The sequence below is a fragment of the Dasypus novemcinctus genome, chromosome 9 (assembly GCF_030445035.2).
Source record: "Dasypus novemcinctus isolate mDasNov1 chromosome 9, mDasNov1.1.hap2, whole genome shotgun sequence".
Taxonomy (NCBI): Eukaryota; Metazoa; Chordata; class Mammalia; order Cingulata; family Dasypodidae; genus Dasypus; species Dasypus novemcinctus.
The window spans coordinates 112,555,709-112,571,577 of NC_080681.1; the positions used below are offsets into that span (position 1 = coordinate 112,555,709).

Below are 15,869 nucleotides of genomic sequence, written 5' to 3' on the forward strand. Positions count from 1 at the left end.
AAGAAGAAAGAAGAAAGAAGAAAGAAGAAAGAAGAGAGAAGAGAAGAGAAGAGAAGAGAAGAGAAGAGAAGAGAAGAGAAGAGAAGAGAAGAGAAGAGAAGAGAAGAGAAGAGAAACCACATGTATTAGAAGAAAACAATGAATTCCTAATAAATTGAAATGAGGCAAGCTTCTTAACTATGACTCAAAATCTAAAAGCAATACACGGTAAAGTTAAAGATGTAAATTTTTTATACAGCATTAAAATAACATATGAAAAGTCAAGTATATAACAAACAGAATAATAATTTTTTATCAGATTGGCAAAAATCCAAAACTTTGACAGTATCCTTTGTTAGAAAGTTTCAGGTGAAATGGACACTTTCATACACTGCTGGTAAGCATGCAAAATGAAGCAATCCCTATGGAGAGAGAGTTTTAAGCAAGACAGACATGGTCAGATTTGTGCTTTATAAAGATCGCTGGTTACAGTATACCAAATGGATTGGAGAGAAACAAAACTGGAAGAAGGCTGACTAGCTCGAAGGTTATTGCAGTAATCTAGGACAAGAGATTACAGTAGCTTTAACCAGTGAAGGTTAAGGCTTGGAGCCTAACTAAATGTGTGCCGTTTGGAGGTAGGTAGAGGAAGGAGGGTTTGGAGGAAAGAAAAGAAAATGGACGATTCCCAGGTTTCTGCCTTTGGCAACTCTATGGTGCTATCCACTGAGACTAGGAACCAAAAGGAAATACCAGATGGAAGAAAGATGTCAAATTCACTGCTGCCAAAACCTCTGCCACCATTTTCTGGAGCTAGTGAGGACAAGGAGCTAAGGAGTCAAGAAGGAAGAACCAATAATCAGGCCATAGTTCTGGAACGTTGAGAAAAGGCAAAAGAAGTAGGTCAGATTACCTCTCGCAATATTTTCTCAAAGTTAGAAACAGAATCCCATGCTGCTCACTTTTGTTACTGGACAAAAATACCATTCAAGTAACAAATACTTGGAGACTCAAAAGCTATTATTTACACCTGTAATCTGTTCCTTCTAATCTCCCTCATCCCCTTTGGGCCTTTTATAAGGCATCCACTAGGGTTTGGGCCTGTCCCAGAAGCAGACTCTAAGGCCTTTAGCAAAGGCCACTCAAGCAAATGACTTTGGGTCAAACAGATATGTAACTGAGTAAAAGGGATTGTAGAAAACAGAGTGCTCCTGTGTGGCAGTTTGATATTGTTTATGAATTCTAAAAGTAGATACTGGATTACGTTTGTAAATTGATCTGTCCCTCCAGGCATATTAGATTATATTGGATTCGGAGGTTTCACTTTTACTTGATTAAATAATACCTGAGGCTTTGATTGGGCCACATCAGTAGGACATTCAGTCCCCGCCCACCAAGGGGACTCTGGGAAGACAGACAAGCCATTTGCCTGATAATCTACTGCTGGCCTTGTGGAGAGAACACAGCAGCTGAGCCCGAAGAGAAGCAAGTCCTGGGAAGAGAGGAACCCAGGAAGGACAAACCCCTGGCAGATGTGGGCAGCCATCTTGCTCCAACACATGGCAATAGACTTTGATGAGGGAGGTAACATGCGCTTTATGGCCTGGTAACTGTAAGCTTCTAACCCAAATAAATACCCTTTATAAAAACCAGCTGATTTCTGGTATTTTGCACCAGCACCCCTTTGGCTGACTAATACATCCTGTTAGTTCCAAAAAGGAGTAACTGCTTACTCAGCTCTGCCCCAAAATGTCATGGTAGCAGGACTTCCAATGTTCTCAAGAGAAACTGGAAATCTTGATTTTTATGAAAAATCTCTAATGTTTAAATGTAAGCAACTAATTTTTAAAATGTTGTTTAAACACTTTATGGGCCAAACTTCTGGCCTATAGCAGTTTTCCACTGAGATCCCATTTTTACAAAATTTCCTAAGACAAATATTTTTAAAGGTTATTTCCATCCTTTTATTTCCCTTCAGGTACTAATAAAACCAGACATTACATCTATGAATTGACTTTTGGAATTAGATAAGTTCAGAGATAAGTATGGGGTCAGACTAGAAGCTACAAAATGACTGCTAGACAGATGCAGAGGAAGCCTATTCTTTACTTCTCTCTCTCTGCTTCCTTGACTCTATCCTTCTCCTTTTTTTTTTTAACATTTATTTTATTTATTTATTTCTCTCCCCCCATTTGTGTTCACTGTCTGCTGTGTCCATTCATTGTGTTCTTGTCTTCTTTTTTTTTTAGGAGACACCAGGAACCAAACCAGGACCTTCCCTGTGGTAGGCAGGTGCCCAACATGCTCGAGCCGCATGCGCGTCCCTCCTTTTTTCTTTTTAACACTACTTTCCTGAGCACAAGGAACTGATTCCATTTGCAATAAGTTAGTACCTGGAGCCAAAGTACCGGGCTTCTACTACCTCTACACCTGTCAGGAAAAATAAACATGGTGTCCACTAACAAGGATGCCGAGACAAAAATGCATCTGCATTTCACCAATCTCATGTAAAACACTCAATGAAATAATGACAATCACTAAGGTATTTCTGAAGCTCTGTATAGCAGTTTGATATTATTGATGAATTCCAAAAAGAAATATTGGATTATGTTTGTAAACTGGTCTTTTCCTTTGGGCATATTAGATTATATTGGATTCAGAGGTTCACTTGAGCCCTTTGGTAGGTGGGGACTCACAGATAAAAGACATGGCAAAGGACAGAGTTGGAGGGTTTTTAATGTTGGAGTTTTGATACTGGAGTTTGATGCTGAAGTCTTAAGCTGGAGCTCTGGGAAGTAAGCATACAGAGGAAAGAGAAGCAAGTCCTGGATGAGCAGAACCCTAAGTCCAGAAAAAAGCAAGGTCTGGAAAGAGAGGAACCCTGACCCTGGAGAGGAGCAAGCCCTGAGAAGAGAGGAACCCAGGAAGCCTGAACCCTGGCAGACGTCGTCGGCAGCCACCTTGCTCCCACAGGTGGCAACAGACTTTGGTGAGGGAAGTAACTTATACTTTATGGCCTGGTATCTGTAAGCTCTTACTCAAATAAATATCCTTTATAAAAACCAACAGATTTCCAGTATTTTGCATCAGCATCCCTTTGGCTGACTAACATACTCTGCATTAGGCAGATACTTATATTATCCACAAACATTCAACTATGCTTGACAACTTTGGACAGGAAACAAAGCCTGAAAAGACAGTTACAGAAGTCTGAGGTCAAGGTCATAGAGCAAGAAAGTAACTCATTTCAGGGTGTTTCTTATCAGCAATTGGGTTCATGGTGTTATACGTGATGTTTCATTGTTGCCCTTGAACGTTTTGAAGGGTCAAGGACCACTCTGGGCTCTCTCCCCAGAAAAATGACATTCACACAATTTTGCAGGCAACTTCAAAGGATTCATGGATCCCATGCAACCCAACCATTTACCCCACTTAACCATCCCTGTCTTATGTTGATCAGCTATATAATGCTTACTTTAAGGAAATGAAATACTTGGTGTGTCATGATTTTGAGGATTTGGAATTAATTAACAACATTAGGGAAAGTAAGGAAAGCATGCTTGCTTTTCTCTACCCTTTTCTCCCTTGAAGGCTGCTGGAGTCTCAAAAGTCATGCTCTCTGCAAACGAAATACTGCACCCTCGGCATGACTTAACAAAAGTGACAATCTCATCTAAGGAAAATGACAATCTCATCTTTGAATTTTAATGTCCTTAATATTTAATTACTTCCTCTACATGGTTAGTAGCTTGCTTTTTCCACACTATCAAGACAATGGCTTTAGAATGCAGGCTATATTAGAGGTCCAGAACACCATATAATCCCAATTCAATTTCCTTGTGAAAATCAAAGGGTTCACTCTCTTGAAGAGGTGAAAGAGGCTGAGGGGTCACTGCCTTCTCCCAGGGTGGTGATACAGGCAGTACTCCAGAAGGCTAATGTAAATACTCAGTGTGAGGCAATAGGGCATACCAATTTGTTTTTCAATCTATTTTATTTCAGTTCAAAGCATCATTGCAGACAGTCCAATGAAAACAAGCCACACCTCAGGTTATATACTCAGACTTCCTCAATCTCCAAAAGCAGTTGAGCACTGCCAAAGTGTAGCTTGTTTTCCAGGGCTGCCTATCTGCAATGATGCTCTGAACTGAAATAAAATAGATTGAAAAACAAAGTGGTATGCTCTGGCTCTTCCTGGAGTTTTATATTATCCTTCAAAAGTAGTGTTACCACCTACTCTTTACTGGAACACAACAGACTCAAATCACAGTGTAAAACTGCTATACTTTAAATGTAAAGGTCCCAGCCAAACCTAAAATAGCAATTTAATTCGGGGCTTGTTGTTTAACATTGTATTAACATGCCACTCTCTGTGTGGTTCCTTGCTCCATTTACTGGGCTGGATTACATCTTCTGATGACATGTACAATATGGTTACTGGATACGGTTTAAAGCAAAACTTGACATTGCTATTCTTCCTATAGAGTTCTTTTGATTTATTACTGCCTCTGTAAATTTTCATGCTCATAAGCCTAAACATCATCCTATTTTTACCTATTCAAAAATCTGCTATTTACTATAAAGCATTCAATACTCCACTTTAAAGTATGAAACATTATTTTGAAACCTTTTAGAAAGGAATCCAAAATCATTTGTAAACAAAATTATAAATGACCACCTGCTAGAAGTAGCCTACCATTTTCTTAGCATGCCTTAAGAAAATGCAATAGCTGCAATGGAGGAACACAAATGGTCTCAAGCTTAACACTCTAAAATGCTGAAAAATACTCAGCACAAACAATTGTATAACTGGTTAAAAAAATTTTTTTTTAATTCCATTTGGAAAAGTTCCTTTCTAACAGAATTTTTTTTTACATGATTTTTTCCCTTCTCCCCAAAAGAGAAAAACACTCCCTCTCCAATTTTGTCTGTTGAAGTAACACATTTCTGGATTTATTATTACTTAGCACTTTAAATTTCCATTTGGGGCCAAATTTGGTTAGCTTTCTCTAATTGGAATACTACAAAATGTGTAATAAGACGAAAACACTGAAACCATTACATTTTCTCTTATTTAATCTGCACAACCCTCGGAGGAGGTACCATTATCGACATTTTTACATATTAGACAACTAATCTGTAGCTTGCCCAAGGGCATACAGCTCTACCAGCAGTAAAGCCGGGTTCAGGGGCAGGGATTCAGAATACAGGATCTTAATCACAGCTCAATCACGAGCTTCTTTCAGTTCTCCACGCCCCCAGTTCCTGCCTACCTCAGAGTCTCTGAACCTGCTGGAAGGTAATCACTCCCTGCTTCTCTCCCATTTCCCTTCTTGCTGGACTGGCTCCTCATCACTCAAGTTTCATTTCAACTATTCTCCTCAAGAGAGGTCTTCCCTGACCATGCTGGTTAAAAGTGGGTCTCCGCACTGTCTTGTTTCCTTTATAGAAGGTGCTACATTCAGAGGTAATCACCGGACATTGTAAATCCTCACAGGGCCTACATGATGGAATAGAGGAGAGTATGGGCCATGATGTGAACCAATGTATATGAGGTGCAGAGGTGCCCAAAGATGTACTTACCAAATCCAATGGATGTGTCATGATGATGGGAACGAGTGTTGTTGGGGGGGGGGGAGAGGGGGGGTGGGGGGGTGGGGTTGAATGGGACCTCACATATATATTTTTAATGTAATATTATTACAAAGTCAATAAAAAATAAAAAAATTAAAAAAAAAAAAAAAAAAAAAAAAAAGGTGCTACAAATTGGGATTATTTCATTTATTTCTATACTGTCTACACCACCAAGGTTTGGCTTCCAGGAAGCAATAACGCCCAGGTCTATCATGCTCACTTTGGAATTCTTAGGGCCTAGCACGAGATGTCTGTACACAGCAGGCACTTGAACATATTTTCAATGAATAACCTGAATTTGTTTATTTAGTATTTACCTGGAAACACCAGGCTGTGGGTTCCAGCTAGCAGCTGAAGATACAAAAACAGGTAAGGTGTGGTCCCTGCCCCTGAGGACCTTCCAACCTAGTAAGGAGACTGATAAACAGCTGGAAGAAACTGTGGTGTGATCAGTTTAGGTTCAGATCCCAGTTCCTTAATGCCTTAGCTCTATAACCGTGGATATCACTCCTCTCCTCACCTTGGTTTATCATCTGTAAAAACGGAATATTAATGCTACCTAAGTCATAGCGTTGGAGTGAGGACTACGTGACAATCCACATAAAGCACTCAGAACAGTAGCTGACACACAGGCATCGCTCAATGAGTAGTAACTACTAATTTTATTATGAGGCTATGACAGCTGTTTTGAAATGATCTTTGTTTACCTGTGTACCATCTGTTCATGTCCCTCTAGAATTCAAATTCAGTGGAAGGGCAGGGATCATATTGGTCCTGTTCACCACTAAATTTCCTGAGATTTGAACCATTTCTGTCTGGCACATAACAGATGCTCAACCAATATGGAGTGATGAACACATGCATACAAGCATGGGGTATTCTGAAACCACTTGGCAGTTAAACTAGTGATGTATATCTAGATTTCTTCTTGGCTGTAGCCAGAGAAGAAAGGCCACTAAGTTAGAAGGAAGGCAGAGGTCCAAGGGTGGCATCAGTTTGATGATTTAACCAAGCAGGAAAAAAATTTACTTTGCGGCTATTATAAAAATCTCCATATATCAGACACAGATTTGGATACAATTCCAGGGAAGAAGCAGTAATTCCAGGATGAAGAGAGAAGACTTGAAAGCAATATGAACTGGTCCACCAGGAAAGGGGGATTCCCAGGGATGGGCTCAATTTGTCAACCCTTAAAATAATAACCTCTCAGAACGTCAACACCTACTTTTAAGCGTTGTTGGCACAATAACGTTATGCACAAAAATAAAACACTGGTTTATAGCATTATTGCTATTCAAAGCAGGGGAAACAATACATCCTTGAACAGTAAGTCACTGAGACTCAGAGGGGTAATGGAAGGCAGTGTTTTGTCAACTAAAGAGCTCTAGCGCAAGGAGCGAGTCTCCTTTTCTGTGAGAAGTGACAGGAGGAATATCAGAAAGACAGAACTGACTCAATCTACTTGCGTCTAGAGCAGGGGTCGGCACACTTGCTCTGCAAAATGCCAGACTGAAATATTTTCGACTTGCTGAGTCAATCAAAGCCAGGTGACCTCGGTGGCAACTACTCGAGTCTGCCCCTGTGGTACGAAAGGAGCCATTGTCAATACGAAAACGAGTGAGCATGGCTGTGTTCCAATAAAACGTTATTTATGGAGGTGACAGAAATTCCCCCCAACTATTTAAGAATGTAAAAGCCACTCTTAAAAGTCCCGGCAGACAAAAAGGCGGGGCGGGGCAGGAAATCTGGCTCAGGGCTGTAGTCTGCCGACGCCAGGTCTAGACACCTGGGGAGAGGACGAGGGAAACGGCACGAAGCAGCCGCGAGTCGACGCGGCCAAGTGAGAGGCGCGGAGGGCGCCCGCAGCCCGTAGGCGGGGGCCAGGCCGGCGCGAGCGCCCTGGACCGGTCCCCGCGGCCTGTCCTCACAGGGGAGGGCAGCGGGGCCTGCGCTCGGGGGGTGGGCCGCCCTTGGGGTCCACACCCCAGGGCAGCGCGAGGCGGCTGTGTCTTGAAGCAGCCCCGCGGCGCCCGCCACGCGGAAGGGTCTCTGTGCGCCTTCGTTTAGGGGGCCTCTCGGGCCTCAGCCGAAAAGGGGGTCTCCACGCAGAGCCCCAGCCCCGTTTCTATGGTTACCTGTTCAGCACCGATTCAAACTGCCGTTCTTTATTGACAGCGCCACAGAGGACACGAACACTCCTGCCCGAGGGGAACAATAAAGCTTTCTTCATTCAACAGCGCCACAGACACCAGAAGGCGGCCATCTTGATGGCGGCGCGGAAGGGGTATAAGCCGGGAGGAGGTGGCCGGGCCTTCCGCGCACACCTGTCACGTGCTGGGGGCGGGCCGCGCGGGAGGCGGGGCCCGGGTCACGCGCTCGCTTTCCACCAATGCTAGGACCCGGGGCGAGCCGGTGGTTAGCCTCTTCTCTGACCTCTGACCCTTGACCACGCCCTCCCCCAGCCCGATCCTGCTAGGAAAGTTCTAATGGAGTTCCACCGCCCTTCGCTGGGGCGGCTCTGGGATTAGGCTCTTATTTCAAAGAATGGCAGAGAAGTAGACACAAAAGGCTTCTTTTCATTTTCCAAAAAAACATTCTCCCGTGCAAGGCGGAGATGTGACCTTAGCCTCACCCCAGACGCACTCTCGTTCGTGGACAGGCTGGGTGCCAGTCGGATGTGGTAGGCGGGCAGACCGAGTATCCACCAATCTTGGTGCCTTGAAGGAATTTTGGTCCGCCTCTCCCTCCTAGTTTTAGAATTTAGGGGTTGGGGAAGAAAACGTTCATAGCTTTTCTTTTGTTCCCTTTCCCTCCCTTTTGTCGCACACTGTGCGCTTCACGTAGGAGCCCGCTTGCCACCTTCACACAGCCAAACAGATCCAGACGGTATCAGACAAATTAAGTGACATCAATGTGGCCCTCTGTCACACTGTCACTCTTGTCACTGACACGGAACCACTTATTCTGTCCCTGCCAATCATGCCTTCCAAATCCAGTCGTCTCGCTGAAATGTCGAGCTCCGTCTGTGGTTACAGCCAGTTACATCCACAATGTCAATATTCAGTCATTCAATATTCAATGTCAAACTGACTCCCACTCAATCACTGTTTTTCATTACAAACTCAATCCACTGGGCAGAGCTGTCATTCTCATCGTTGTCACCCGGTCGATCATTTTTACTGTCGTTATCTGATTTTTGACCACTGTCAATGACCACAATATTCAACTAATACAATCTAGCTCTCAGACTGTGCCCAAGCTGTCACCCTTTCCATTTTCACTGTCATTGTCGCTCAGCTACTTTCACTGCCATACAGTCAAGCCAATATTTAGCAGGCCCCTAGGGAATGCAGCTGTTTCTGTTACTGCCGAATTTGTCACGTTTCACTACTATACTAACACATCACTGTCACTTTCAGGGTCAGATTTACTGTAGCTAACATTCAGTCACTTTTTTTTAGGAGGTATGGGGGATTGATCCTAGATCTCATACAAGGGAAGCAGGTGCTCAACCACTGAGCTATTTCCTCTCCCCCACATTCAGTCACTTTTTTAAAAAGATTTATTTTTTATTTTTACTTATTATCCCCACCCTGTTTGAGCTTTCTGTCTGCTTGTTGTGTGCTCTCTGTGTCTGCTCATTTTTTTTCTCCAAGGTACCAGGAATGGAACCTAGTACCCCCCATGTGGGAGGGAGGCGCCTAATCCCTTGAGCCCCTCCCTGCCTGACTGCTTCTCTCATTGTGTTTCCTCATTGTCTCCTCATTGCATCAGCTTGCCACGCCAGCCCATCCTGTCAACTTGCTGTCTTGCTCATCTTCTTTAGGAGGCACCGTCAACTGAACCAGGACCTCTTATGTGGTAGGCAGATGCCCAACTGCTTGAGCCACATCTGCTTTCTATCAGTCACTTTTTTATTTATTTATTTATTTATTTATTTATTTATTTATTTATTTATCTCCTCTTCCACACTCTGCCCTTTCCCCCCCGTTGTCTGCTCTCTGTGTCCATTCACTGTGTGTTCTTCTGCGTCTGCTTGCTTTATCCAGTGGCACTGGGAAACTGTGTCTCTTTTTTGTTGCGTCATCTTGCTGCATCAGCTCTCCGTGTGTGTGGTGCCACTCCTGGGTGGGCTGCACCTTTTTCACGTGGGGCACTCTCCTTGTGGGGCATACTCCTGGCACGTGGGGCACTCCTATGCGGGGACGCCTCTGCCTGGCATGGCACTCCTTGCGCGAGGCAGCACTGCACATGGTCCAGCTTACCACACGGGTCAGGAGGCCCTGGGGATTGAACCCTGGACCCTCCATATGGCATGGATGCTCTATCAGTTCAGCCACATCTGCTTCCCCCATCAGTCAGTTTTGAGGTCACTAGGGCCACACCAATAGCTGCCATGTCTCCCAATCACTCATTTCTGCCACACCCATATTTTCCTTTAGTGAGAGCCTCCAATGTATGGTTGCCAGAATTAGCAAAAAGCAGAAAACTTAGAATGGTGCTTAACACATAGTAGATGCTCAAGAAATATTTATTACCTTAATGGATTTTTTTAAAAATAGCATTTATTGCCAATGTACTGTATATGAACATGGATAACTTGAGGCTCATTCAGTCCCAAACAATAGGAACAAGTTGGCACAATCCCTCTGTCTCCTCTTCTCCTGCCCCCCACATTCCACCTAACAAGGTTGTATACTACAAGGACTAAAAGGAAAACGCGGTGAGAAATGTGGTCACCATAGAAATGGAATTCCTGGGACCATGGTTATGAAGACTAGTTGAAAAAAGAAGAGGAGGAGGAGGGGGCAGCGTGGGGGAGGGGGTGTGGATGTGGATGTAGCTCAGTGGTTGAGCATCTGCTTCCTGCAGGTGAGGTCCTGGGTTCAATCTCCGCTATGTCAGAAAGAAAGGAAGAAAGGAAGAGGGAGGAAGGAAGAAAGGAAGGAAGGAAGGAAGGGAGGGAGAGAGGGTGGGAGGGAGGAGAAAATTCATTTTAAAAAGATTTTACTTCTTATTTTAAAAGGAATACATGTTTATTGTAAAACATTTGGAAATATAGGAATGAATTCTTCCTTTCAAAGGATTGTTTTATTCTCCACCTCCCCCCATGGCTCTCTTGTTTGTTTCCTCATTGTTGCTTTTTTCCCAAATATTTATTTATTTATTTTTCCCACCCCCGCATTGTTTGCAATTGCTATGTCCTGTGTATTTAGGAGGCACCAGGAATTGAACCCGGGACCTCTGATAGAAGAGGGAGGCACCTAATCACTTGAGCCACCTCTGTTCCCACTTTGTTGTATCTCTCTCTCATTATATTTTTCTTCTTGTGTTTCTTGTTGCATCATCTTGTGTCCGCTTGTGCCGCCTGTCACTCCAGCTCGCTGTTTTCTTTAGTAGGCCCCAGAACTGAACCAGGGACCTCCCATGTGGGAGGGGTGGCACCCAACTGCCTGAGCGACATCTGCTCCCCACTTAAAGGATTGTTTTTGACATAAAGAATGCCATCCCCAACATACCCACTACACACATTCGATGGATCTCTGGCTATGGTTTCCCTCTAATTGTCCACTTGAGGTTTTACATTATTAGAAATTCCACTGGGACTTACTTGATTACAGTTCGTTATCAGAGAATAGGAAAACAATGAGGTCCGCCCTCTAAGCACCTCACTTCCTCGAGACCTCAACAAATTTGGAAAAATGATGTGTAAGCATAGAAGGACCACAAAGACCCAAACCTTGACCTTGAAGGGGAAGGTACTTGAGGACTTTTCAACCTTTTTTCTACCTTGACAGAGAATGGTCATAGGCCACCTCCCCATGCAAATTATCTCAGGTGGGGCCATCTAAAATACCAACTGTTTCCAGAGTGACCACTACATTCCAGGAACACTGAGGTGAATAGAACTTGGTCCCTGCCCTAGAAGGAAATGGCGTGGCCACAGCCACTTCTACTGCTAATGATAGCAGTTGCCATTTATTTAGCTCTTACTCTCTGCTAGGTTGTACATCAAGCTCTTTACCTAGATTATCTCATTTAATTCTCACAACTCCCCAACAAGGGGGGTAATATTATTATCCTCATTTTATACAAGAGCAAACAGTCTCAGAGAAGGTAAGTAATTTGTTAGAGCTCACACAGCTACTAAACAGTGGAGTTGGGATTTATACCTATGAAGTTTGACTCAAGAGCCTGTACTGTTTCCCCACATAGTAATGGCTTTTGGTTTTTATAAAATATGTGTTCATTATAAAGAATTCAAGGTTTACAAAAAAATACAAAGAAGAAAACAAAACCAGAATCATTCTGAGTCTTAGCGGTAACGTATCATTATAGATGAACATGTCTCCTCCATCTTTAGGCATATTTTTATAGGTTGGTAGATGAAGAGATAATACTGAGAATAATGAGAATTTCCAAATGGTAGGCACTATGTGATGGACAATGTTTTAAGTGCTTTCCATCAATTGAAACAATTAAATTTACTTAGAAATGGATATACATACTTTTATCAAAATGAGATCATTTAACATATTCAGGGGTTCGTAACTGCAGCTAACCACCTGGTGATGTTGTCCTTCCCAAATCTGGTTCTTTCCTCAATTTTGCTGTCTTCGCTGTGCCTTCCAGTCAAATCCTAAGCCCAGAACCTGCAAAAACTGAGTCTTTAAATAGCAACCTTTGCACAGCTGCCGCCTGGTCAAATATCTCTGTTGTTTCACAAGACAGTGTTATTTGTAGAAAGGAAGTTTGCTAGAAGCCTGACATATGCTTTTTATTTGTTAGGGTAGGTGTCTGGGTCTCGGCATTCTCTTTTCTGGCTTTCTAAGTGTTAGAATTTCACTACCCTTCTCCAGTACAAATGGAGCTTGGTCTTCAAATCTTGCCCAGAGGTGACCAGAAAGTCTCAGATGAGGGTGCTGTTGGAATTTGCCAAATGATTCAGAAAGGTCAGCTGCCTGCTCATCCATCTGGATGACAAAAGACGAGGAAGAAGGAGACACCTAGTTCCAACTAGGCTGCCCAGTCACTGGGAGTTTGGAGCACTCCTGTGGGCCTGTCCCTACAGATACTTTATATTATAAAGTACATAAAGTACAAGTTGTTTGCCTCAGTTTCCCCAGAGGCAAATGCTTAATGGATGCAGAGTTTCTGTTTGAGGTTATAAAAAAGTTTTGGAACTGGATAGTGGTGATGGTTACATAATATTGTGAATGTAATTAATACCACTGAACTGCACACTTGAAAATCGTTAAAGTGGGCAGGTTTGTGTTCTATATATGTTACCACAATAAAATGTTATTTTTTTAAAAAGGCACTCTCAAATTTAAAATGATGGAAAATGAACAGCTCCACTGAGATGGTTCACAGTCCTTCATAGTCATCTAATCCAAAAATGAAGCAATGCTTTTCCACGCAAGTCTGCTTCTTCCCTTGGGCTCCCAGGCTGAGAGAGGATGGCCCACCCACCATTCTTTGACCCACTACTGAGACCAAACACTGGGGAGTCATTCCTGACATACCTCTGTCCCTTGCCCTCATCCAGTCACCAAGTATTGTTGCTTCCCGCTCTAAATATATTCTCTCTGTGTTCACTGCTAGGGTCTAAATGCCTGTACCTTTAGTCTACTGTGATATCCTCCTCCTGTAACCACTTTTAATGACCTCTACTTTGTTCTAAAGGCAGCAAGACAGGGTAATCTTTCTTTTCTTTAAAATCAACTTTACTGATTTCTGTTTAACTAAGATGGCAGCATGAAACGTTGCAGGGTGCCATACCCTCACAGAATTTTTGAACAGCTAGCAAAAACTGGTGGCCCATCTTCCTCAAAACTCCAGAAAAATTAGTTAAAGGGTTCTAATAACTGGGTAAGGCCAAGTAAAGAAAAAGCAGCCTGAAAAATGGTACATGAAACTCCGGGTGCCTTTGCTAGCACTTTCCCCAACCCCTCCCTGGACAATGTGGAGCCAGCATGTGCTCCTGTCATGGGTCCCTGGGCTGCTTCCAGGGGGAGCAGAGTAACCATTATGCACATACTGAAGTCCCCGTATGTCAGAGTCATTCTGGCTGGTGGAAGCCTAAAAGACTGAACCAGGAAACTCATCTTGGGTTCACCCTCCCAGAATTTGCCCTGAGGCAGAGAAGCAGATTGCAGATGGCTAAAACTGGCAAGAATTAAGTTGAAGTAGACTGGGGTAAAGGACTACCTGTATGAAGTCAAATAATAGAACACCCAGGAGATGGTGAAAGGTAATTTCAAAGGAAGTAGAGGGGGCATTTAAACTACTGTAAACTGTAAACAGGGGGAATTCCTAAGACCAGGAGCAAGCACAAGGCCAGGAACAAAAGCAGGCTCCACTTAGGCTAAGATGAGACAGAGAGGACCCTGAGCTTCACATTCACCTGAGGCTGATCTTCTTGATAAGAGGGCTGAGTTCTGAAGGAAAACATCAGCCAAACCAGAGCCAGTTTGCAAAGACAGTAAAAGGTGCTTTTTGTTTGGTTTGTTTGTTTTTGTTAGCTCCTGGAACACAAAGAAATCTCTGTCATATCATTTTCTGGATACAAACATAAGGAACAGACAGCTTAGGGGACAAAATCCCAGAGTCAACACTTGAAAATATTAAAAGTACAGTGTGCAAGAAAAGATTACAAGACAAATAAAGAAAAAGGAAATGATGGCCCATCCAAAGACACAAAATAAAACTCCAGAAGCCATCAATAAAGAGGACCAGGTTTTGGACATACCAGACAAAGACTTAAAAAAAAAAACCTCAATATGGGAAAGGAGATAAAGGAAAACATGGAGAAAGAACTAAAGGATATGAGGAAAACAATGAATGGGAAAAAAAAGAATTTCTTTGCAACTCTCAGTGAGAAGGAACCAAACAGAAATACTGCAGTTGAAGACCACAATAAATGAAAAGTTCCCCAAAGTGTTACAAGAGCAGACTGGAGCTAGCAGAAGAAAGAAACAGTGATCATGACAATTGAAATGATTCAGGCTGAAGAGCAGAAAGAAAAATGAATTTTAAAAAGGAAACAGAACCTAAATGATCTGTATAACACCATCAAGCATACCAATATAATACACCTTATGGGAATCCCAGAAGAAGAAAGAGAAACAAGGAAGGAAGGAATATTCAAAGAAAAAATGGCAGAAAACTTCCCAAACTGAAGGAAAGATGTGCATATTCAAGAAGCCCAATTTGGTCTCTTTCTAAGCCAAACTCAGCACAAAGCACACTACCTCCCCCCACCCCACCTCCAGCACAGGACATGACTCCCAGGAATGAGCCTCCCTGGCACTAAGAGATTATTACCAAGGGCCAACTAGCAAGGCATCTGAAAAAAGAACTTGACCAAAAGGGGGAAGTGGTATATACAAATGAATTTTTATGGCTAAGAGATTTCAAGTCAGGAGGTTATTCCAGAGGTTATGCTTATGCACATCTCAGCAGGATCTCATTGACTGCCACAGTAAACAGTGCCTCAAATAGCAGGGCTCCTGAGGGCTCTAGAGACATCCAGAAACTATAAGCAGGGCAGACAACTCAGTGAAGGAATTTGGCACCCTGTCAGTTAGTCATAATTTGGAATTTATGTTCCCCAGTGTAACAGAATTAGACTCACTTATAGGTTCTCTACACATGGCTTTTCTGTTCCTTTTATTTGAACCTATAATTAGCACTATACTTGATAAATATATGTCCTGGAGACTTAAAATTTTGGTCTGTCCATGTGCCAGTTGAGCCCTGAATCTCAGCAGAGTTGCCACACCTACTCTCCAGTTCATTATACTCACCCAGGACAACTAACAAGGGGATGATGATGGACAATGCCCATCCTAAAGAACAGAGTGTATGAACCTGTAAGCAAGATAGTTCCATCCATCTGTCCTATGGGATCTAAGCTCCTCTCAATTAGAAGCAGACTGGGCATCACCATCCCCAAATCCTCAAGATTCAGGAATGAAGAATGGACTAAAGTAGACATTATTATTCTACTATAGACTTATTATTATTCTAGCAATGAAAGTACTCTTACTGATATAAAGGCAGTGGCCACCAGAGATTCTAAGGGATGGGAGAGGGAAGAAGAATAGTATGGAGGCATTTTGGGGACATTGGAGTTATCCTACATGACATTGTAGTGATGGATACAGGCCATTGTATAATTTGTCATAACCTACAAAATTGTGCAGGACAGAGTGTAAAGTATAATGTAAACTGTAGTCCATGGTTAGTAGCAA

General features: G+C 42.9%; 1 protein-coding gene across 4 annotated transcripts in view; it reads right to left on the minus strand.

Annotated features, from left to right (window-relative positions):
- Window positions 1-7,944, minus strand: part of ZBTB40 (zinc finger and BTB domain containing 40) — a 77,975-nt gene extending 70,031 nt beyond the window's left edge. The window contains exon 1 of one of the 4 annotated variants that reach the window (XM_058304153.2): window positions 7,749-7,944. The gene's annotated coding sequence lies outside the window, so the exon portion shown is untranslated. Of the gene's footprint in view, window positions 1-7,066; window positions 7,170-7,748 lie in introns of those variants that run through there. The other 3 variants (XM_058304155.2, XM_058304154.2, XM_058304156.2) reach the window with 3 other exon arrangements.
- Between the last annotated feature and the right edge of the window lie 7,925 nt (window positions 7,945-15,869).